Genomic DNA, 24,370 nt, shown 5'->3' on the forward strand with positions numbered 1-24,370 from the left:
CCTCCAGCCGCAGGACGGGCAGCAGCGTTTGCCCCTAAACCGCCCCGGAAAAACGGAGCGGCAAGAACTAGAATGGCCCCGCAAGTCCCGCAGTGACGCAGAAGAATAGCAGATCATCGCAGCCAGAGTAGTGCCGGTCAAGGTCCCCCGCCGCCCCGACGCCTCCGGGACGCTGACGGGCGCAGACGGGCAGGACTCCGGCACGACTCAGGCACAGCGAGGGCGTCAACCTGCGCGTCACGCTGCGCGTATGAGAGCGACTTTAAATAGGCTCTCACGTCACCCTGCGCGCGCGAAGTCCGCTCTAAGATGGCGGCCGCCGCAGGATGAAGTATCCCAGCTCAAAATGGCGCCTACAAAGATCCCCAGAGCCCGGACCCACCAAAGTGGTGGTGATTGGAGGCACCTAAGTGCACTTTTTATATGCAGTGAGGGGGCAGGAGGCGAACGCTGAAGCTACTGTTATTACCCCTGTAATTACCTCTTGAATTGCCTCTGGGTGATGTAGGTGTGAAAGAGGTGGATTGCTGATTTGTTCCTGTATTTTTTTAGCCCCCTCTATAGGTGGATCTACGAAAGGAACCTCTTTGTGTTGGCTGTTGCAATGCTCCCATTGACTTCGCCGTTTCTGTATCTTTTTTCATTTTTTCTAAGGTCTCATCTGTGCTTGAACCAAAAAGTGTCTTTTGATCAAATGGTTGGTTCAATAAGGACGTTTGTACTTCCTGTTTGAATCCTGAGATTCTAAGCCATGCATGTCTCCTTAACATGACACTGGTGTTGATGGATCTTGCTGCAGTGTCTGCTGCGTCTAGGGCGCACTTAATGGAAGTATTAGTTATTATTTTACCTTCCTGTATTAACTGATCTGCCTTTTTCTGATGTTCTTTGGGGAGATGTGTGATGAGTTTTTCTAATTCATCATAATGTGCCCTGTCATAACGTGCAAGTAGTGCCTGTGTATTGGCTATACGCCAGCTATTTGCCGCTTGTGATGCTACTCTTTTGCCTGATGCATCTATTAATTTTGACTCTATCAGGTGGAGGAGCCTCTCCTGTAGATAATGAGTTTGCTCTTTTACGAGCGTTTGAAACTACAAGCGAGTCCAGAGGTACATGCCCTTTGATAAATATTGGATCCTTTGGAGCCGCCTTATATTTTTTATCAATTTTTGGGTTTAACACCCTAGCCCTCACTGGGTCTTTGAATATTTCTTCTGTGTGACTGAGAAGACCCTTTAACATAGGAAGAGTACCTGATGTTCTTTGTGCATTAGGTAGCGTCTCTAACAGGAAATCCTCTATTTGAGGTTCTGTATGTATATCTACTTTATGATATTTTGCTGCCCTATTAATGAGCTGTACAAACCCTGTGTTATCATCAGGTGGTGAAGGCTTTGAGGGATATAACTCTGGGTCGTTGTCCTCATCTGACCCTACGTCATAATTTTCCCATGGGTCATCCTCATCTGGGATGGTTTCATCATCCCCTTGAGGTTCTCCCTCCCCTGGATCACTGTCTACATCAGACTGAGGTGTAGATGGTCTTGGTGTGGAAGGTGTAGGAATATTTGGCATAGTGTGAGGAATAGGAGAAGAGGGTGTGACTTTAGGTCTAGGAGAAGCAGGAGGAGTTGTATTTGTCCCCAGTGTTCTCTTTTTTTGAAGGAAGAGATTTATCTTCTGTCTGTTCATTATTTCTCTTTTTCGTCACTACTTTGCCAGTTTGCGGATCGATAAACAAAATCTTTTGTTTGGGATCTGTCTGTTGCTCCTGAATCGGTACCGAAGGCCTTGGTTCCGAAAGGTGCTTATGTTTTCGATCGTCAATGTTCGGTGTTTTCGGCACCGAATGTCTACTCGATTCCGACTTCCTGGGTATCGAGTGAGTCTTGGACGACGAATCATGTTTCTGTTTCGACATGGAATGTTTTGATGCCGAGCTTTCCCTTGTATGAAGCTTCGGTGTCGAAGTCGATGTCGACCTTTTCTCGGATCCGACATGGTGGGAGGCCGAGTGTTTCGGTTTCAGTTTCGGTTTCGTTGCCGGGCCCGAGGGCGGGGCGTCGGAAACTTTTTTCTGCGGTTTGACCGGGCTCGAAGGCGGGGTCGTTACCACACTGGGTCGGTTTTTCGGTAAGGGGACGTCGTCACTCACGGTTTGTTGCACGTCGAGTTCTTCGACATCCGACTGGTCCCCTTCCGACCCCGACTGATCCTCATGATCCTCTTCTTCCTCAAGTTGCTAGTCTCCGAACAGCTCCGGGATCGCCTCCGACTGCATTCTGGAAACCTCGTGTCTTCTAGCCCGACGATTTCTAATCGTTAGCTTGGAGGAGAATGCTGCGCAGGCTTCGCAGTCCCTGGATTCATGTTCAGGCGATAGACAAAGGTTGCACACCTCATGTAGGTCCTTGTGTGGGAACTTAGCACCACACGTTGGACATTTTTTGAATGGAGTCCTTTCCATGGACTCCGGGCTTGACTGCGTCGAGAAAGGCCTCCTGTTCGTCGACGTAGATCAAAGTTTTTTCTTCGATGTTGAATTCGCAACGCGCCGGAATGGAAATGAAACGCGTTCGATAACAATACCGTCGAATTGGAAAGCGAATACGCGCCGATAAATCACTTTTTCCTCAAGTTGATCTGGAGCGACTCGATCCTCATCCGAACCCGATGGCGGAAAAAAACAATCTAAGGATGGAGCCGATGCCCATGCGCACTACCAACCAAGGGAGGAGTCACCAAGATACAAAAGACTCTCCAAGAGAAAAACAAAGTGCAATCATCCGAGCCCAACACCAGATGGCGATCTATTCATAATGTACCATCTGCAGCCCATACGCCTCGAACATATACATACATATATACATACATATATACATACATACATACATATATATATACATATACATATATATATATAAACATATATATATATATATATATATACATACATATATATAAACATATATATATATATACATACATATATATATATACACATATATATACATATATATACACATATATATACACACATATATATATATATATATATATACATATATATATATATATATATCATTAAAAAAATGGGGAACCCGAGCGTGCTGGTGGAAGATGTGCTCAGGTGCATTAAGTGGGACTGACTGACTTCATCACCTCTAAGCCGATGGCTTTGGGTATTTAGTGTACAGTTCTCTAAAACATTACTCATTACAGATACTCATTCTGACGCCTGGATTTGAGTACTTTGTGAGTGCGGGAATGTATTTGTCCATTCCGGAAGTGAGCCTGGCATGCCATTCCAGAGAGGTATTGTTTTGCCCTTCTCCTTAGGGAACGAGGGATCTGGCAAGGTACGTCAGTGAGGCAAGTCTCCAATGATGCGGCCCTGTGAGAGGGGCACCAGAGCACCACCAGCAGTTACTGAGTTTCTGTGCAGACGTCATGGATCCTTGTAAGCCACCTTCTGCGTAGCGGTCAAGGGAGTGGATTGGTTGTAGGTAGGGCTCTAAGTGGGATGAAAAAACTGGGCGGTCTCTCAAAGGGACAAGGCCAATGTAATTAAGGGCGTGGCTTAAAACACAACTAAAAATCTGTACTCCGCATAGTGTGCCGTCCGACTGGTATTTTGCTGCGTCTGTCCATTCATCCAGATATATAACACACAAGTAACAATACACCCACAACACGACAGAACTATTGGCTTTGTCAATGGTCAGAAATTGCATAAAATAAATAACCAACTATGACTTCGCTGTATAGAAGGTTGAGAATGCTTCTGCTCTTGTGGGAGAGGTTGTGGCTAAGGCTAGAGCTCCCGACTTTCGAGCTGAGAAAGCAGGTTCGAGCCTCACGACGGCCCAACACCCTGAGATGTCCTTGTCGAATGTCAAACTTGTGCTAAATAAAACAGAAAAGCAAGTCTCTGAAGTTGCATCAAAAGCGGTGGCGGGTGGTAATACTGCAGAGTTAACCCCACCCCACTCCGTGAAGGTAAAAATGGAGAGCCCAGTAGGGATCAGTCTCAGCACCTGTTTAAGAACTAACGGGGCCGAGCACCGGCCAGACCCGGCCCACTTAAAGCCCTTGTTGTAGGCCTGGGTTGCTCCCAATGCTTAATTTGCAAAAGAGTGAGTGCTAGTGCCCAAAGTTCTGCTCTGAAACCCACTGCTGATGCAATCCGGTCGGCTTTTGGCATGGGCAAACCGGGCCCAGGGTACCAATCTTCACAGGGGCACACAGAGTGGTTGCACCAAGGTTATGCAAACAGTAGCAGCGCCCCTCGCTTGTGAACACAAAAGAAGCACCCCAGGTCCCTCATTTTATTTACCAACAGCAGTGAGGGCAATTAATGTCTTTCTGCCCTGGGTGCTGTTTGAGCGAGGCCGGCTCAGAGTGCACTTAAATGTTGGTGCACTGAATACCAAGGCTGGTAGTCTAAAATCTACCTTATTCTTTAATCCACTACCAGACACTCCCTGCCCCTTTATCTCACTCTTGCAGGTTCCTGATTTCTCCTTTTGCGATTGATTTTCAGTCTCACTTCCCCAGTCTTTCCTGTCTAATGCAGAAAAATAGGGGCCGGTCGCCAAAAATGAGTGCAGTGGCCGCCACCGGCTCAAATTAAGCACTGGTTGCTCCCCCTGAATTGCTGGAATCAATGTAAGTGACTCCGATGATTCCACACGTGATTGGATAGAGTGCTAGTTGTGCTTGCTTTTTAAATATCTTTGCAGAAAAGTAGGAAGCAAATGGTTAGGGATTCTAGGTGAAATTCGTGGTTTGCTGTTTAGCTGGTTTGCCCTAGTACACGTGTCTTTCCTTTTTGAGACGGTGCCATGGGGATATTGTAAGTGAATTGGAAGAAGGGAGACAGACAGGAAGGAGTTCGTTTGTACTTTGTTTCAGTTGTTATTAGACTATCGTAAAATGCATAAACCTCTACAAAACCGAGTCTAAAAATGCCACATTGGAGGTATGTAATGAGAGGCATGTAAAGGGAAGAGGCGATCGCAGGGGTTTGAAGCTGCTAGCTTTAAACACTCAGTGTCAAACTTAACCAAGTACTCAAATCGATCGAAAGCTCAGCTTTTACTTCTTAACCCATTAATTCAGACCTGTTGATTTTGGTAATAGGGGCCTTTTACAGTACTACAAAAGTGCATATCAGAGGGAACAAATGCTAAAAAAAAAAAAAAAAATTTAGTGGCAGATAACAATTTCACTTTATTTCTATGTTGGCTTGATCTCCTTACGTCTTTAAGAGCCCTTATGCATGTGGCATGACCAGCTAAACACAGGGTAAAAAATAGAGGTAGCTGTTCCATTAAATCAGAGGAGCGTTGCCCCACTGCTTTCTCGCAGTGCGAGAAGCAAAAACATAAATTGGTATTTTAAATACCATTTTATGTTTGAGAAAGCGGGGTATGCCTGGTTGGGGGCAGGCGGCAGGGTCTGCCTGGTTGGGGGTGGGCAGGTGGGCGGGTCGGGGAGGAGTGGATTGCCCACTGTTGTGGTCCTTGACTGTTTGGTGGAGGGCCGACCAAACCAGGCATGCAGCCTACATAGAGAAAATGGCCTCCCTACAGGCACCCGGCTGGGCGCTGTCCGCACCAATCACAACGCTGCCATTGCAGCATTGTGATTGGCTTTGGGGAGGGGAGGGAGGATGCATGCTTCCTGTTTCAGCAAAAGGCGGGTGCGGGACCCGGCTAGCTGGGGAGTCGGTGCGGAAACTGGTACGGTAAGTTAAAACTTTTTTTTTACCCCCCCCCCCTCCTACGAACCACAGCTGACTCCCCCCCCCCCCCCACCCCCGCAAGTCATGCGAGCTGCGACTGGTAAAAAATACGGCTATTTCCTGTTGTTTGCAATCAAAGGTGACCTATAGCAAAACGCAAATATTCAGTATAAAAACATGCAATTATTAGAGATTTCTAGTCTGAAACCTTGCAGATGGGACATTCCTGTATTGTTTGCTATTCAATTTCATTGTAGTATTAGCAAGGTATTCCCGTTGTCATTCCAGATCTACTCTAGCCAGCTTATGCTTCAAAGCCAATCGCAATCTCACCCAAAGTACCCAGAGCAATTACGCTATTTTAACAGCACATCAGTGAGCTCTTCTTCCAAAGCATCAACCACTGCTATTTTTATCCTTGCATTTTTTACATATTTGTCCTTCATATCTTAAACTTTTTATACCATACTTTATTCGAGTGTATACAATGCTGATTTCTCTCTCACTTTCTTACTTTAGAGCAGGGCTCGAGTCGGGGTACCACGCGGTTGGATGGCGTCCCCCCACTTATTTTACCGGGGGCTCGCTAACTGGAGCAGATGTAGCCACACATTCACCCGTTGGCCTCTCTGGGGCAAGATCAGAGCTAATTACGAACGCTGCTCACCTACTGGCTTCTCTGAGGCAATCGCATTTAAGGGGTGAGCGAAGGGAGGCAAGGAGTCTGATGGTGCAAGCCACCTTTTGTGACGTCACTTCCTGTTATGACGTCAGCGCCCCCCCCCCCCCACTTCTTTTTTTAGGACTTGTGCCCTGATTTACAGTTTAAATATTTACAACAGAGTGAACCCACACTGAATGTTGTCATTTCAAGAATGTTTTAAAGTTCAGATGTTCAACCATGTTGAAAATTTACTAAATGTTTTTTGTTTTCATTTTGTAACTATGGCAAAAGCATTTGATAACTCTGCCCGACCACCTTTAATATAAGTTTTTAATGAATTTACTGTGTACTGTATTGCAACAGGTATTAATAATCAGGCAATAAAGATTACTTACTTAACTTTGCCCGAGAATGTTCTTGTCAATTACATTTTCCTTAGAGGGATTAGCAGATTTAGGGCCACTTTTAGCGTTTGAAGGGCACTGAAATTCCTACAGTGTTTAGAGGGAACCCTATATACGTAGTAGAATCCATCAGCTGTATTTTTCCCATAGTAATACCACTACAGGGAAGATATTCAACTGGGTGACTTTCTTCTGTATTTAGAATTTTCTACGGAATTGGGATTCTCAATCCCCTCTAAACTTTAAATGAGGCGTCTAGTCTTTTGGCAGTTTAAAATATTTCTTGAAACTGTGAAGTGTTTAGGTTAAGCATCTATATGTACATGCTAACTTATAGAAATGTACAAAGTGCTAAACTCATGTTCAGCAAGGAGATTAGGACTTGCCATTTGTCGTACACAGATCTGGGAAGATAGCCAGTATGAATCTAGACAAGTAAATCAAGAACTGCTGCAACCCTATGTACGCCCTGGTGAACATCATCAACTGCTGTTAGAGGCTTTATTATCAGGAAAACAAACTTGATTATCGATGAGGTGTATTTCTCACACCTCAAATCTTGCTGTTTATCTGCCCACCTATATACCCCTTAACAGGGAGTGGAATCCATATTATTATTTAAAGTTGAAGTGGACACATTCTTAACAAGACCTTCTATAAGTCAACCCACCTGAATCGTTATAAGACCTTCTCGACATTGACAAAACAATTAGGCATCCCTCAACAGACAAATGCAAAAGTGCAAGAGGCATCATATGTGATCACATTCTGGGCTACTTCATTCATTTTGGCAGCTATAGAAGATCGAGTGCTGGGCCATTAGAAACTATCTCCATGACACATCTCTGAATCAGAGCACAATGAATGGCTCGTTTGAATCACTGGTTTACTGCCCTTTTGTGATATGTTTAATGTTTTTATCTATTCATAAGACCAATAGCATGGCTCTCTCTGCAAAGCAAAAGCCACTGCTTCATAACGTTGGTAATTAAGATCGTTTTTGGACAGCCTGCTGTGCCAGTCTGTGTTTTGTAATCCCATTTAAAAGTGCTCTTACATTTTTATTTATATTCATGGTGGAGTTTGCTATAATAATCAGTGATATATTACTGGTCTGCAAGGTGAAATCAGTAACTTTAAGAAAGAAAATGGCACAAAAATGGTTAGTATTGTCATTTGGTGCATGATCGATGATTTATCACAGTCCCTTTCATTTTCATAGGTTCTGAACAGCTCACTATATCTGAAGTGGCAAACCAATATATTAATCATCAAAAAAAATGTTGATTTGATTATTTTTCTTGCTGTGATCATGAACTTCAGAATGAGCACATAAAGAGAAAACAACTAACACAGAATGACACTCAATTTTGCTCAACTTAACGGGCGAAGAGGAGAAACAAAGGTTCTGTAGACCTCTTCAGTGTTCATTTCGCAAGCTGCCCTCAAGAGGTGTAATACCCTGTGAACGAGACGTCGAATGGGAGAATGAAAATCTGGCATGGGCAGCCCTGCTTGCAATGATTCTTCACTCCTTTGCTGTCAGCTTCCAGGGTCTGTTGGGTGTACGCCAAGAGAATTACATCACCATAATCTCTGTTATCCCACAAAGACTGACAAAATACTGCAGTAAGGAGGTGGGGCTTGACACATTTTGCTGGCACACGGGCCTGGGAAAGTAAACCGCGCACTGAAGGCTTTTGTCTCGACTCTTTTCAGCCCTTGGTTAGAATGGTACTGACTTCTGTTCTAAACATGGGTGGATCCCAATATTTAGATTCTCATTACTACAACCTACCACCAGGATTGTCAAAAACAAACAGGACATGTTTTGACACTACACTGGATTTTCAGAAACAGTCATTTCAATACTTGGGTCATCCACCCTCCCTCCTTCAGCCCCAAGCAACTGGATACAAAAAGTCTCAAATCATGCCACACGGTCACAGGCTGGAATATCACTAACACTGGGCGAGAAATTAGTTTACACAAAAGTGAGAAACATTTTAATCAAAAGCAGGTTTGATCCATGTTAGGAATGCTGGGGTAGCCTGCGAGCAGGACTTAAGCAAATCCTAGTGAGGTCTGCGAACAACACTTAAGCCTTCTTCCTACACTTGACAATTCAACGTCGAGCTTCTACTACCGAGCAACTTCTTTCTGGGAGGTTCGGACACGCTTTGCACAAGGCATCCTCAAACATCACAAGAACATTCTTCTTCTTTAGGATTGTTTGTTGGGCTCCCCAGCACATACACAGTGATCTAAAACACATATACTTTTGAAGGCTGTTCCTTTGGAGAAAAACTAAGCAGCAACAAAACACGAAGTAAGGGCAGATGTGGTGTTGTTCCATCTTACAAGCTAGGCACATTGATATCTCACCAGGTTAATACATGCTGTAAGCAGGAAGTTTTAATTACAACTTGCTCATAAACCAGAGACGAATCACCTGAAAGAATGGCCGTTAACTGACCAATCATAGACGTGTCTAGGAGACAGGTTCCCTACAGGGGAAGCTATTAAAGTGTAATGCTGAAATAAGCCACAGGAGCGAAAACGCACACGAGTCTTCATCCTTTTAGTGTTTAGCATTAGAGAACTAGACTAAGAAGTGCACATAACCGAACAGCGCTTGTGTTATGAGAGCTTGCATAGCGCATAGCTGTTTCAGCAATGGGGCTTCCTGGCCTATGCTGGAAAATGTAAAGGAGGAATGAACAAATTAGGGAAAGATGTTCGAATTAGTGTACTTAGACAAAGACAGTTGGTGATGGACAGAGATCAGGATAGCAGTAAATGATCAGTGGAGAGATTACAAGAGCTGAGGTGAGACATGTTCACAATGCCAGCCACGGTACTGTCAAAGTGCTTTAGTGACATATCATCACCGTGGCTGAAACTGTCAAGCACTCTGAGATGGCAGGATGATGGCCTGCAAGCAAGCAGAACTCCAACTTCACAATTTTTTTTTGTTCAGTTGTATCATTCCCTCCATTTCAATGATCATATTCCATCTTCTCCTACATCTACAGCCGATTTTTATCAAATCGACTATTTTCCAGCTTTTTGTAGGTAAAGTGATTGAAACATCCGAGGATGCCCGTTACAAATCCATACACTATCACTCTAAGTGGTTCCGTTTGATTTTAGACACTTTCCCATTGCTGAAAATGCACCAAGTGTGTGTAGTAGATGGCACCCGACATAAAATGGACACTTTCCCGCATTTTAAATGAATTATCTTGGCATTTTCGACACAGTTGATCAGGTCCTAAATATCTGCATGTGATTTGGTGAAGTTTGGACAATTGAGGTCAGAACACTGCAGGTCATAAGTGGGATTTTGTACGCTACGACCACTCTAAACCACCACCGAAAGTCACAGGTGGCGATCCCAGAGCCCACTGTATCCATCCACAGTCTTTTCAAGAAGATGCCCAGACACACCGCGCTTTGTTCACTGCCATAGTCTCACTGAGTGCATTTGGTTCGTGGAGCCGTTGATGGCGTCTAGAAGGAATTAAAGATAGCCGATTGTGACATGTTTTTGGTTCTCCCCTCCAAACAATGACTAATGCTTCATACGTGAATCTGCCTCTAGCACTTGGAACCCCCTAGACCTCCCATCAGGGGAAAGCAGCTCACTAGGGCGTCCCAGTGGACAAGGATTTGTTAGTGTTGCTTGCAAGTAGATGATCTGCTATTATATTCACATGCTTATATATCTCACCGTTAATATACAAATGATACACCGCTTTGGCGCAAAGTCACGATACAAATGAGCTAGGATTCCAATGCAAGATGTGGGCCAACTCTGGTAATACTGCTGTTGTTAACTAGCACGTGAATTATCAAAGACCATGCACTAATAACTCCAGTCCCAAAACTACTAAGAAGCCTGATCCAAAAGGAACAGAGCAGCTATATAGAGCTCAAACTAACAGCAGGTGATTCTTAAACACAGCAGAAGTATTCTTTGGAAATGAATTGTCTCCAGACGTTTATTCACCAGCAAAAACACGGTTTTGTTTTGCACTGAAGCAAATACTCGCTTTTAACAATGGCCCTGCAGGATCTCCTTGCCGGGGCTAAGACTGCATGAACTGAAACTGCATTCTGCATCAGAAGTCTTTGCAAGCTGGTCACACATCTACTTCTCTTACACCGAGTTCTGCTATTCGGGTATGCATCACTTACACTTCCCAGAAACAAGCCTAGTTTCAACTAAATTGCTACTACCAATTATTTTACTGTAGGTTCCAAGAGTGTTTTTGGCTTTGAGCGGTCAGTAAATCCCGCAGGAGATTATATTGCTTTCCCGCTGTCCTTCTCGCCATGGACATGTATTAATTAATCAGTAATATATCTGCGACCTAGCATTCACTGAAATTTTAAAATATATTTACAGATCAATCGAGTTAATTCGTATAATATTTCAAACATTTTAACCAGAAACTGTTTATTTGTGAATATTCATAGTCTGCAGCCAATAAAGTACCTTGTGATGTGAAATAATGGCTGATCCTATGACGACATATTGTACATCCAAGTCTGAGAGTTCAGTGTAAGCCAACCTAACCATCAATGTAAAGGTCCCTGTGCCCCCCATGAAATGGACAAGGGGTGCACAGTCAAGGCAGTATGTCCCTGTAGAAGTCTGCAAGGACTGAGTGGTCTCAGCACTGCCTTCTTCCCACACACTGAACCGACACCTAGTTTACTGCAACCTGTGGCATACATCATTATTCAAAATGTTTTCCTTTTTCAAAATGTGAAACAAGTAACATATCGAATACTGCTGGCAAGACAGGACCATGGGAATTCATGGGAACATTCTTTGCTGCCTAGTCGACGAGATTGGGCACTGGTTAAAGAGTGATCTAAGTTTATGGGTTTGCAGTTCAACAGATATGCTGAAATTCCTCAATGGCGGCTGCAGGCTGGTTACCTCATGCTACTGAACAATCCACATACAATTCGTATTTTAAACGGTTCTTGTTCTAGAGTATTTCTAACTCGGCAATTACAGCTTCCAACTTGTTATTTAAACAAATAGACAAAAGTCCAATTTACAGCTTAAAATGCTACAAATGGCAAGTGTGGGGACACTGGAATCATTACATAAAAAGTCTTCGGAGATGCATTTGCATACAAATCACCCATGTAAAAGCACTGAAACCCAACGCATTTGCAAGAAAAATAGTGTGGTTTTGGATGGCCTGAGTATTTGTGTTCATTGTCCAATGGTGACACCATGTGGTAAACTCAAGCACTGTACCGTGATATCACTAGAAAATATGTATTTAAGATTGATTCGACTTAAAACCCTTGCAACAAACGCCCAACATATCACCTCTCCAAAAAGCTTTAACTTCTTGGACTAAACAAGATACCGATGTATCGAGAAATGCAGATCTCCTGTGTTTCAGGAGTACTGCCTTCATTTTAATCACACAGCAATGTTTAACGCAATGGCCACGTTAAAAACACATTATAAAAAACAACCATAGCTTGTGAGATAAAGGAAACTGATAAAACGCATTTTGTTGGCTGCTTGCGCGGCCACTTTTCATCCATATTCATTAATCACCCGTCTTTAGATTGCTCGAGTTTCCACCTCACGTTTGAATAAAAACACCGTCCCTGTGTCCGCTGAAACTCATTTGCAAGAAGCCTGCTAACACGCGGTGCCGCCGTGAGCCGTCGCTCAGCCAAGGACACTCCGTTAACTGCCTAGTGCACGGTGAGCACAGGGTGAGCTGGAAACCTCTGCATATAGTGGGATTCGAATTCATTTACGGGGGATCCTTCGAGTTAAGTTCCTTTTCCTGTTTTCTGACCTCCCCAAACATGGGGGCCAGAATTTTGGGAGCGGGTCGGATGTTTTTTTTACAGTGACCGGTGCACAGACCCCGCCCTCTCTCAATGACCACTCTACCTCGAGTGTCGTCTAATGCTTTCCAGGCACTGGTGGACTCTAACCCCCAGTGGTGGTTCCTCCGCTAAGGCAGAGGAGCGTCGCCCAACTGCCAGGAAGCAGCAAAAGAAAGGGAAAAAATGAAAATAACGGATTGTTGCTATCATTTTACTTTGTCCTCCTGCTGCAGCAGTGCGTGAGGGGGTGGGCGGAGCTGCAGGCGAGGAGTGGAAGAACACTCCTGTGCGCAATGACTGTTTGGTCGCCCCTCTCGGGCCGCCCATAACAGTCATGCGCACTTTCCCCCCTCTCAGTGCAGGCTGCATTACAGCCTGCATGGAGAACATGCCCACCCCTACAGTCCCTGGCTGAGCGCCGTGTGACGGCACTCAGACCAATCACAACGCTGCATTGCAGTATTGGGATTGGCTTAGGGGTCGGAGCCTGGCTGCCTGTTTCCTGTTCTGACCTGGAGTCAGACACAGGCTAATAGGCGAGAAGATGCGGGACCCGGCGGCAGCAAGGTAAGTGTTATTTTTTACAATGCAGCCCGCAGCCACCTCCCAGCACGACTGTGAGCCCCCCCCTAAAATCCCTCCCTCCCAATCGAACCGCGCCGTCTGCCCCTGCTGACCCCCGCCTACCCCTATTTGTGCATTCTACAAGACCCTACCTTCTCTCTCAGACATTGAAAATCTGTCAGCTCCAGTGTCCCCATAAATTCAATGAGATCACTCTCTACAGATCCATGTGAACTAAGCTAGTGTGACTGGTGCAGTAGTGTTAAGGGGCAGTGAAAGCCCATTTAAATTTTGGGGATTTTCAGAAACAAACACGCGGGGAGATGTTTGTTTCTGGAAACCAAAAAGCATGAATGACCTTAAGCTTTCTTCCAGAGTTTGGGGGGAGGCGGAGTGTCACTGTTTGGCAAGAACAGGAAAAATACATTGGAAGGCCCCGCCCACATAGGGGAGGCAATTTGACACATTGGAGTTGCCGACCCTCTGGCAAATTGGTTACCACTAAGGGGTTTTAAATGGCATAGGAAGCTGAACATTCACTGTCGGAAAATCAGTGGTGCCCCCATCTCGGAAAGGAGTGGTGAGAGGTGGTGTGGCACATGTGCAGATGATGCTGGGCATCCACAGAGTTACAATAATATCTACACACTACAAATGACCCGCAAGGTCATGACAGTATTAAACCTGCAGAGGAAGAGGGGAAGAGGGGAAGAGAGGTGTCGCAATATGTCCTGCAATCAGTCTCTATAACAAACTGGGAACAGTACTGCTGTGGCAAAACAACTGAACAGTAGCTACAATTACAGCAAGTAGCAGGTCTAGTGTGACATAATGCGGAAGTCTCTCTGCCTTGCTGACTGAAGCAGGTTAAGACTACTTTTAGGCCAAGAAAGGGAGCAGAAATGAATGTTGTCAACAGATAAACGTGGTGGTGCGACTTGCAGAGCCAGCATTTGCAGGGATTGTGCCCTGGGGTGGGCGGAGAGTAATGTGTTGCCATTGCTGATGGCAGTGAATTAAATGAGGTAGCAGGGGGGTCCCTTTTGTGTTCACTGGTCAGGACAAGGATGAGCAGGGACAGACCCCTTAACACAAACATCCCTGGACCTCCCCCAGCTCACCCAAATAACAAATTGCTTAGCTGCCTCATGTAAATGATAGTTTTGTTGACGGGTGCCAGCAGGGGTCAGAGGATGAAGGGAGGACAAGGAAGGCGGCTAAAGGGGTGTTAAAAACATCGCCCGCCGTATGATAATGAAGGACTAGAAACACCTTAAACTGGCAAATTAAACAAACAGGCTGCAGAAAGATGAGAAGGTCCGTGCTGTTGGCGTGACCTTATGCATGCAGCTCTGTGCGCCCCTCAGAAAACTGGCGGCCTGGGCCATGCTCACCCATGCTAAAGTCCGGCCCTGGAAGCAAGGAGAGCACGGGCACTGCAACGTGCTTCCATCAACCCGTCCCATTGCCCTGCCCACCTCCTTGCTTTACAACTGCCACCATGACATGAACACTTCCGCCCCTGGCTCGGAGTCTCCTCAGGGCACCTAGAAACATTTCAGCTGGTAAAGAGACCCCTGCCAAGACAAGGTGTGACACATGAGAATTTAGATGAGTTCTGATATATTTGAGTGGGGAAGCTGCTCCTGGACCAGTGAGACTTCCACAGCGCCCTCAGAGATGCAGTAAACAAGCAGGACAGCGTTGAGTCCGATGAAAAGTACATGTCTAAAAAGGAAACCTGTGAAAAAGGCTGGTTAGACATAAAAACATATTTGCCTGTCTGCGTGACCTGACTGGAGTGTACGTTTTGGAACCCTCTGGGGCTCAAAATATCTCCAAACCTTTGCTTTTCACCCTGGCCAGGGCCACTTTGGCCTCACATTTGATATATCGCAAAAGCTACCAGCCCAAGACCCCGCATGGCTAAAATCTACGTTTCTCTAGAATAAACCAGACCCACCAGCACCTAGGAGTGATGTACAGTTTCTACACCGAAGACCACTTGCGACTTTAAGACACATTGCAGTCTATTTTGGATTTCTCCATTAAGATTTGTTTTCAAAATTCTTCTTGAACACAGATATGGGTCAAGGGCATGCCTGCAAGCTGTAACGATTCCTCCTATACGAAAATATAAGGAACCAGGGGGCTTGCAGGAAATAGCTATATGAATGTAGAAACACTCTTAACAAGTTAGTCAACCTCCAGCTGCGAGCACGGCCCGGCGCACTTCCTCTGTGCAACGGCCGCGGTTTCTCAATGTCCACGCCCCAAGACTGCTCGGTCAATTGAACTTCTGATGCACCTCTATCTACGACCACTTATACCAATCTCCATTGAGACCCAGTAAATATCAAAGCAACACACTTACTTAATCTTCATAACAGCTCCAGATTTATTTACCCAGCCAAATACACTGCTGTATGAGATTCTAAAATTAAAACAAAATATAATCCTCAGTGGCAAATTTGGCAAGACTCAAGACTGCAACACCAGTGGACTCACATTGGGGAATAACTGATGAGCCGACTGACCTCAGTGTTATTTTGCACGGATGATACCTTTGTACAGTGTATTGTTGTTGCATCTATATAGCACTTTCTACCAAGGAGGCGCTGTGGTGCTTTTCGGCAAATATCACAATTCTACAGAAACCTAGTGTTAGTGATAAGTTACAGTGACATCATTATTATCAATATTAATTGAAGTAATAATAAAGAGTGTATGCTTTAGATGAGTACCATCACATGCATTATTCTAATTGGGCAATGTTTGCCAACTTTAGTCTGTGAGGAGTTAAAACCACGGATCTTTTTGTGAAAACGGGTTATATGGTTTAGGATTGTTTTAAAGTTAGATGTTGGAAAAATAATTTGGGACTTCTGTAGGATTAGATTATTACATTGTTAATTTGTTGCATTGTTTAGTTAATTTTCAAGGCTAGTGAACACAAAATGTGTGTGTTCAAGCAGACGGTTTGGGGATGTGCAGATGAACTAGGGGAGGATCAGAAGACTGTTAGGAGCAACAGAGCAATGTACACATATGGTCAAGCAAGTTTTTTTTTATTTTTTAAACAAAAGAGGATATATAGGATTGGAGAAGCTAGATTAAGCTTTCATTCATCCCGATCAATAACCATGTGATGATATTAAGGAACAAGGCATTCCAATAGGCACTGTGCTCCAACGTTGCTGTGATATTATGGATTTTAATAAAAAGGTGTGGGTAGACGGAAGTGCATCACTAATACTATAACTTGACAATTTATTAGTTTATAGCCAAATATGGCTCCAAGCAAATATAATCTATTTCAAATATACCTAAACTTGCTACCAATATTAAGTTCATCATCAACACAAGCAAGGACAGATATGCTTCTGGCCCTGATGCTATTCCAGGGGATTTGTATAAGGCCAAAACTCCTTTATGTGGCCCCCTCCTGACTTTGGTACTGAGGGCAAGCTGTAATACATGTTTTTTTTTTATCCACGTTGGTGGAATTAACCACCGGCCCGATTTATAAAAAGGGAGACCACCTTAACCCTGCGTGCTATGGACAGACCTCCCTCCTTGATTCTCTAGCGAAGATAGTAGGTCGCATTATCTTGAATAAGTTAAAGGATTGGGTGGAATCTCACAATATTTTATCAGACTTGCAATACGGGGTCCGCTCCAGGATTGGGACAGTAGAGTAGGGTTTAACCGTGAGCATGTTAAACGGAAAGTACACCAAAATCAAGAGAGCAACGTTTACCTGGCCTTTGGTGATTGGTCATCGGCCTTCGACTACGGTATTCATGCTAAGTTGTGGGTAATCAGGAGTGACTTGAGGGTGGAGGCATCTATTATCAGCATTCTAAGAGAGCTTTATACGGGATGTAGAGTCTGAGTTAGATATGGAACCAGGAGAGAATGTACACAATGCTTCAGCATAGAACAGGGGGTAAGACAGGGCTGTGTCCTCGCACCTTTACTTTTTTCCTCATATGCATTAGTGTAGGTGCTGTGTTAACCAACAAATGTATAGATATTCCACAAGTGGTACACCACCATGTCCCGGCCCTCCTCTATGCTGATGATGCCGTTCTTATGGCCCAAACTCCCCTAGGTTTATAGAGTCTGCTTACAACATTTGTTGAGTATATGCAGGACTTAAATCTGCTTGTCAACCAATCTAAAACATTTATTATGAAATGTGGGAGGAGGACAGCAACCTGTCGTGATATAAAAATTAAGGGTACAAATATTGGTTTTACAAATATTGGTTTTACAAACACTTTTTCATACTTAGGCATATTATTTGACAAAGAATGCTCATGGATCCATGCTATTTCTACCAGGACGGTACAATTTAATAAAGCATGTATAGCCCTACAAAACTTTTCCATAAGATTGGGCACAAACCCCCCTGACCGATCTACAAAACGTAATGTTTAAGCATGGCATTATATGGGGAGGGAGTTTGGGACACACCAAATGTATGGCACTGCAGAGGGTGGAAAATTAATTTTTTAGGTAACTTCTTGCCACCTCTAAGAGTGCCTCTGCATATGTTTGTTATGCAGAATTGGGGGTTCCGTTCCGTACAGATTTAATAATGTTGCAGCCCATCTTATTATGGCATAAAATCTGGATATCAGAATATACTGGCTTAAATTGAGCCATTACTGGGAACTGCCTCAAGGTGAGTTTATCTTCATGTTTACCCTGGTTGACATATATTCAACGCTTCTTTTGTTACCTGGGGCATCCTCATTATTATGAGAAGCCCGAATCCTTGGAAGACATTAATAGTAAACATTTGAAAAATGAACGCATGATGCATCTCGAGAACCTTAGAATAACTTCTGAAATATTAAAGCCTAGTGTTTTAAAATATCAACTTATTTTAACCATGTATGAAATGCAACCTTATCTTAAACATGTATTAAGTCTCAGGCATATACTTATTTTGACCCACGTAAGATTGGATATCTTTCACTGCTTGATAAACTTCCCTGAAATGAATCATTGGTCTGTAAAGTTAACAGACTGCCCTTGTGATTGCCTGGTGGCACAGAGAACTATGTATGCAATCTTGTTCTGCAAATTTTATAGTAACTTGAGAAAATGCTACATTTGACCTCTTTTAAGACCGCTTAATTTTACACAATGTCGTCCTGCTTATCTTTATTTACAATAAATGTCTACCAAGGAATTTTGTTGTCGCATATCAAGCTTTTTGTGGACTGTGTTCTACGCTAGAAAGAACATTTTACATTGTTCTTTAATAGCACTTTGGTACAGTTAAAAAAAATCAATTGATTTAGGAATTGTTTTTATTTTGTGCTTTAAGGTTTTTACAACGTAATTTATTGTATTTTTATAATTTAATTATGAAATCGAATAAAGTATTGAAATTGACTTGACAATCTATTTGTTTATAGCCAAATATGGCTCAAAACAAATATGATCTATTTCAAATATACCTAAAATTGTTACCAGTAATAAGTTCCTCATCACGTTGGACAAACAGAGCATGAAGCACAAACAAACATTACCTGAAGATAAAGATCATTTGACTAAACACAAATAAAGGATCTCGCAAGACCACATGGGCTTATACTCATTAAGGACTATATGTCTCATTGGGAGTTTTGCCATCAACGACCCCTACTTAGGTGTTATGTGTGTATCATCAATCAAGTGAGTAACCTGCTTATGCATGCCATTTGCTAAGAGATGGTGTATAAAAAGTGCATGTTTGTGCATCCTTATCCAAATAGCTGTAGTTGCTAATTCATCTTAATACTTCTTAAGCACAAGGTATTTTTCTTTACACTTCTCTCTTTGGTTAATGGGAAGCACTCTGATTTAGATGGGCACACATGATACAAGGAGTTCCTTCCACAGCCATGTTTCTACAGTTAGGTGCATGTACATCAAAACAGTCTGCCATTGATGAATCTGGTATAAGAGAGGAGTTAGACTAATTAGAACAGAAGTATACTCATCAACCTACAATTAGTGTTGGAACAGTCGTTACAGTAGAACACACTCCTGTCTAAACCACTGGTTTGCATCAGAACATTCCGATATCTGGCCTGCCATTTTACGTTTGAATAAAACATGTATTAAAGTATTTGTACCATAACCCTTACTAATACTTCCCCATCATGTTCATATATTCCTATTCAAAATACTTCTTCGTGGTGAAACATTCAGAATGTTAATGGACACCAGTATTATATGGCTATGTTTGCGGAGCAGTGCGGTCATAGCCTGTGCTCATGCTGCATGTACCAACTGAAACATCAAGCGCTACGAGGCCTCAGGATAGCAACGCGCTATATAAGCATTCATTCATTCACATTGTACAGTCTCGTTCTGCAGTAAACGGTAAAGTACTGCAGTTATACCGTAGGTCACAGCTGCAAGACCCACATTTAACTCTAAAAAGCAATTTATGCTTAAAACCATCAGTCACACCAAGATGACCTTTGGTGAGCAAGTACCACAGCACAACATGGGCATCTCTCAGTAGCAACACAAGCCTTTTTTGTAAGGTTATCAAATCAAACCAATTACATTGGGATAAATCTAATAAAGCAGACAACAAAATAAATGGTTTATTGTGCTCTACATGGCAGCTGACTTTGCCCGTTTGTATAGACAGGATAGTAAAGCAGTCACAATGTTAACATAGAATGAGCATTTGTTTGCTCAAGAACTTACATTTCATTTAACGAATGAGGATATGAATCATGTTGGAATCATTTGAAATGATCATACTGGTTGGATATGAATAGAATGCCCAAAGCAGAGGCTAAAACAAGCATACTTTCTTCCCAATGGATTCAGATATCCACGTCCAGGTTTAATTAGCAACCACGGAGCCTGCTACAAGGAAAGATTATACAGTGCACCTCGGATTGGTATTTCTCAACTTGATCTAAAATTATGTGCCACAGTCTTCCAAACCAGAAAAACAAAGCTGTCTGCACACGGTTGCATTGTATTCCTCAGAAGCATACACATTGACTTAACTCTGCATATACTGCACACTACCACCGGATGCTGTGAAATGCAAAGAAAAATTGTACAATATGTTTTTATATCTAAATCAGCAGCATAATAAAAGAACAGTGAGCGAAGCCAATGCGCATCACCTCTTGGCTATTCCACTGGTTTTTGCCAATGCTGTTCAGCATCTGCAACAGAAAAAAATGGTTATGATCAATGCTGACCAGCATCGATAAAATAACCTAGTGTAATAATGTGTGTGTGTGTGTGTCGTGGGGTGTGGTGTGGTGTGTGTGTGTGTGTGTCATCATGCAGCGCATTAATGTGTCATGCCACTAGAGCCTCCATCATGATGACATATTTGCGCACAAGTTACCATGCATGAGCAAGTACGCATCATGATGGTGTGGGGGCCATTATTTTTGGATTTACAATTTCAAGATGACAGACAGCCATCTTGCAGTGTAAATTGTGCAAACGTGCCTTATTTAGAAAGAAGTGGCTGGGCACTACCGTAAAAAAGGATAAAAGACTAAAAGAGTTGTGGAAGCAATGGTTGAGTGAGTGTGGGGAACATGTAAAAAGTGCTGAGCAGCCACAGCAACAGGAATATTAATGAAGCGTGAATTTTAGAAAAAAACACAAAGAAAACAATGAAACCACAAATTTGGAAATTACACGCTGCAAACATTAGTTAGAAAATCTTTCATGAAAGGAGAATTGAGAATAGTAGAAGCACCGTAAAAGAGTGCGTTTAAACTAATGAGATAAGTATTAATGCAAATGTATACACTTACATATAATAACATGAGAGAAAACATGGCCTAGAGTCCTGGAGAGTGCTATGGAGAGTTAACACGGGATACAAAAAATAGTGGTATTGCTATTAAATAATGAGTTAGAAGCTTGACATTTTAAGGAATGATATTAGAAATGATATAGATTATGAAAGTGTTAAAACGATTTTATTACCTTGAAAATATAGAGCCGTGAGGTTTTGTAGACATTGGTGGAATTTGCAGCAATCTAACATACTTGAGCAGAAGTAATGCAATATGATAGTAAATGACATAGTAATGCTGATTTATAAAAATTATTATCAGTTAGATCAGTAGGTGGTATTTGCAAATCCCTTAAATGAAGTAAAAGTGAAGCCAAGTTAAAGGCTTGGCGTTAGGATGCTTGGTGACCAGCTTAGCTCTCAATATTAGCAATGGCCTAGTGATTACGAACAATGTTGCATTTCATATTTGTAAAACGTTCTTTCCATATTCTCTACATAATCCCTTTTCCCATGGGAAAGACGAACTGTGAAATGTATTTGTTATACTTGTCCGAGCATCAAGAAAGTACCTGGACTACCTGGCTTTATTTACAACAGTATTACCTACGAAACTGTATATTGCTATGTTTCTTTTCGGACAGCTAATGTGGACTTGTGAATACTTCTATTTTCATGGCATGCTTGAGAACTTTAAATGATGTTGCCACTCTCTGGATGACTTAATGTGCATCAAAAACTTGTGAGGGTCTTTGATGGTGGTGTGACAGCATATGCCATGGGCTTCTTTCCAAAACTAAAAAAAGAAGAAACCCCAGGAGAGGAGAAACACACTCCATTATTACATGGGAGCACATTCAATTAGTTTTGCATTGCCGCGCACTTCATTTCTTCTTTAGAAACGCACTAAATTTTACCTTTTGAGCAACGCACCCAAATTATTCTTATGCACTTCGCTCTTTATAGACTAGTGAAACGCTTCATTGTCTTCTACCTATTTTTCATGCTCACTGATCTTTGAGGATTCACAGTATATCTTTGGATTTATGCTCTTATGCTACAGTCAGTAGCAAATTATGGGAACCTTTCTTACCGAACCTGAACTTTAACTTTTCCTTCTAGCTTATGGACAATGCCCCTGGAGACTTTACATGGTCCTTTTCCTGGATTAGAGTAGTCGATCTAGGTTAGTTGAGGAACCATTCTACTATTGTATGGGTAGTAGGACTGTAAGCAGTTTTAAGCTTAATTTGCACTTATGCTAAATGTTCTTACTAAAATATTGTTAACCGAACTGCTAAAAAAATTACTCATGCTGATACATTTTCAGTCCTTAATACAATAACTTTACAACTTTAAAGACTTATTTTTCGTCTATGTTTCTTCATTAAAACTGTGCATAGGGTGGGATTTGGTCCTGGATAATGGAGATGGTTTAACATTTCTAAAATCACCCCTCCTATTGTCTTAAAGCTTCATCTAAGAGTTTTACAGCTAAGGCAATGATTGAGAAGTTTAGAACATTTGAGAGACAAAAGCATCCACTCTGATCATAGGAGCGCCCAGTGCAGTTGGAGTGAGTTAAGTAAATTGTGCATAATTGTGGAAAAAGGTAAGGCTAGGACCTTTCTCAGGATTTGCCCGGCGCTAACCGCCCTTGTACCATTCAAGTTTTACCAAGCAATGAGGCAGGCGCCGGAGACCAGAAGGCAGGAAACAGAAGTTTTATTCCGACGGAGCAGAACACATCAGATCAGACAACAAGGTATCGTCTCGAGGTGCTCTAACAGCCTCTCGGAGGCCTGGCCTCTTATACACCGGTTTATGGCATGTGACCTTCCTTTATTACAATCAGAACTTTGTAAAGCAAGGAAAAGACATCCCCGTAATCCTCGTGTTAATCCCACCCCCATATACCTTCACAATAGAGGTCCTCAACCTGCTGATAAGAGGAGGGGGTCATCACGCAGCTAAGTGTTCCGTCGAGTCTTAGGATGTGGGCGCCTGATCATATCACAGGGGGTGGGGAGGCCTGGATCAATAGAGGGTCCTTTGAAGGAGAGCGACCTCATACAATAAAGGGCAGTAAATGATATCTCCCGGCTTAGGCAATGGCCTCGGACCTGTGTGGACAGTCGGACACGGGGTGAGGGGCCATCAATGGAGTGGTATTCATGCTGTGTGGACAATCCAGTGCAGAGGGGAGGTTTATCAACAGAGGGGCATTCATGGGAGGAGAGGAGGTGTTGGTCAGGCGCTGGCGTGACTCCCAAGGACAGGGTCATGCTCATAAGGAGGAGGGAGGGGGAGCCAGGGTGCGCGGAGGATGCTTGCTGGGTCAGAGGGGCGCGCTGGCGATCGATCGTGGACAGGGAGACCATGATATCTAAAATGGCTGCCGTGCACGTAGTACATAGGTGACAAGCTGGCGCAGACGATGTTCAGATCGCAAACTAAAATTCCACAGTCCTCCCTTTTAACATGTCTCGCCAACTTGTCAGTTTGAATTTATCCCCATAAGGCCACGTATTTCTACTTCATAAAGGGGGCTCATGTGCTCATTTCGGAAGTCCAAAGTTTTTGGGCACATACAGTTAGAAACAAGGCCGAACAAAGGTGGCAGACATTGGATACCTAAGCAGCACCCACATAATATCACAAGAGGTATCAGCACGAAGGAAAACAACTTCCAACCCCAATTTTTCAAAGTGTCCCAAAACCAGCTCCCAAACGACCATCCTTCCTGTTCTTGGTGAACCTCCGAGGAAAGTCTGTGGAGGTGTTCGATGGCTTTGTAGACTGAAGGCGAGTTGTCTGGCACGTAGGTGCAGCAGCTGGATCCGATGATGCGGCATGCTCCTCCTCGGTCGGCTAGGACCACGTCTAGGACGAGTCGATTTTGAAGGGTCACAAGGCGGACCGCCTGAAGCTCCGCAGTGTTGTTGGCGAGGATACCAGCCGTGATGTTGATCGTTGTTTCTACTGCCTGGGTCAGGTGTCGGATAGCACGGCTGTTTGCCATTGGGCCCCACAGAGGAACAAGTCCCTTTGCTGCATCCAGGAACTGTGCTCCGGTGGAGTCGGCTTGTCCAAGGTCGTCTGCACGCCTCTGCCGGTGGTGGTTGGCAGGGGCTACATATGTGGGTGGAAGAACGAAGGCAATATAACAGGTGCCCTTCCAACCTCTCGGGAGCCAGGTGTAAGCCTTGGTGCCACACACAAAGTACATATTCGGAGAAGCAACAAAAGAAGGGGGTTCAGCTGAGTCCAATGTTCTGGTGATTCGGCAGGCGCTGTAACCCACCAGCTGCGTTCCCTGGCCT

At 43.4% G+C, this 24,370-nt stretch overlaps 1 protein-coding gene across 2 annotated transcripts in view; it reads right to left on the reverse strand.

The window, feature by feature from the left end:
• FAM107B (family with sequence similarity 107 member B) overlaps window positions 1–24,370 on the reverse strand; it is a 306,505-nt gene that overhangs the window by 121,457 nt on the left and 160,678 nt on the right. Inside the window, exon 1 of one of the 2 annotated variants that reach the window (XM_086919694.1) lies at window positions 21,658–21,678. The exons of the other annotated variant lie outside the window; for it this stretch is intronic. The gene's annotated coding sequence lies outside the window, so the exon portion shown is untranslated. Of the gene's footprint in view, window positions 1–21,657; window positions 21,679–24,370 lie in introns of those variants that run through there. 2 annotated transcript variants of the gene reach the window in all.

The sequence above is a fragment of the Lissotriton vulgaris genome, chromosome 1_1 (assembly GCF_964263255.1).
Source record: "Lissotriton vulgaris chromosome 1_1, aLisVul1.2, whole genome shotgun sequence".
Classification (NCBI taxonomy): domain Eukaryota; kingdom Metazoa; phylum Chordata; class Amphibia; order Caudata; family Salamandridae; genus Lissotriton; species Lissotriton vulgaris.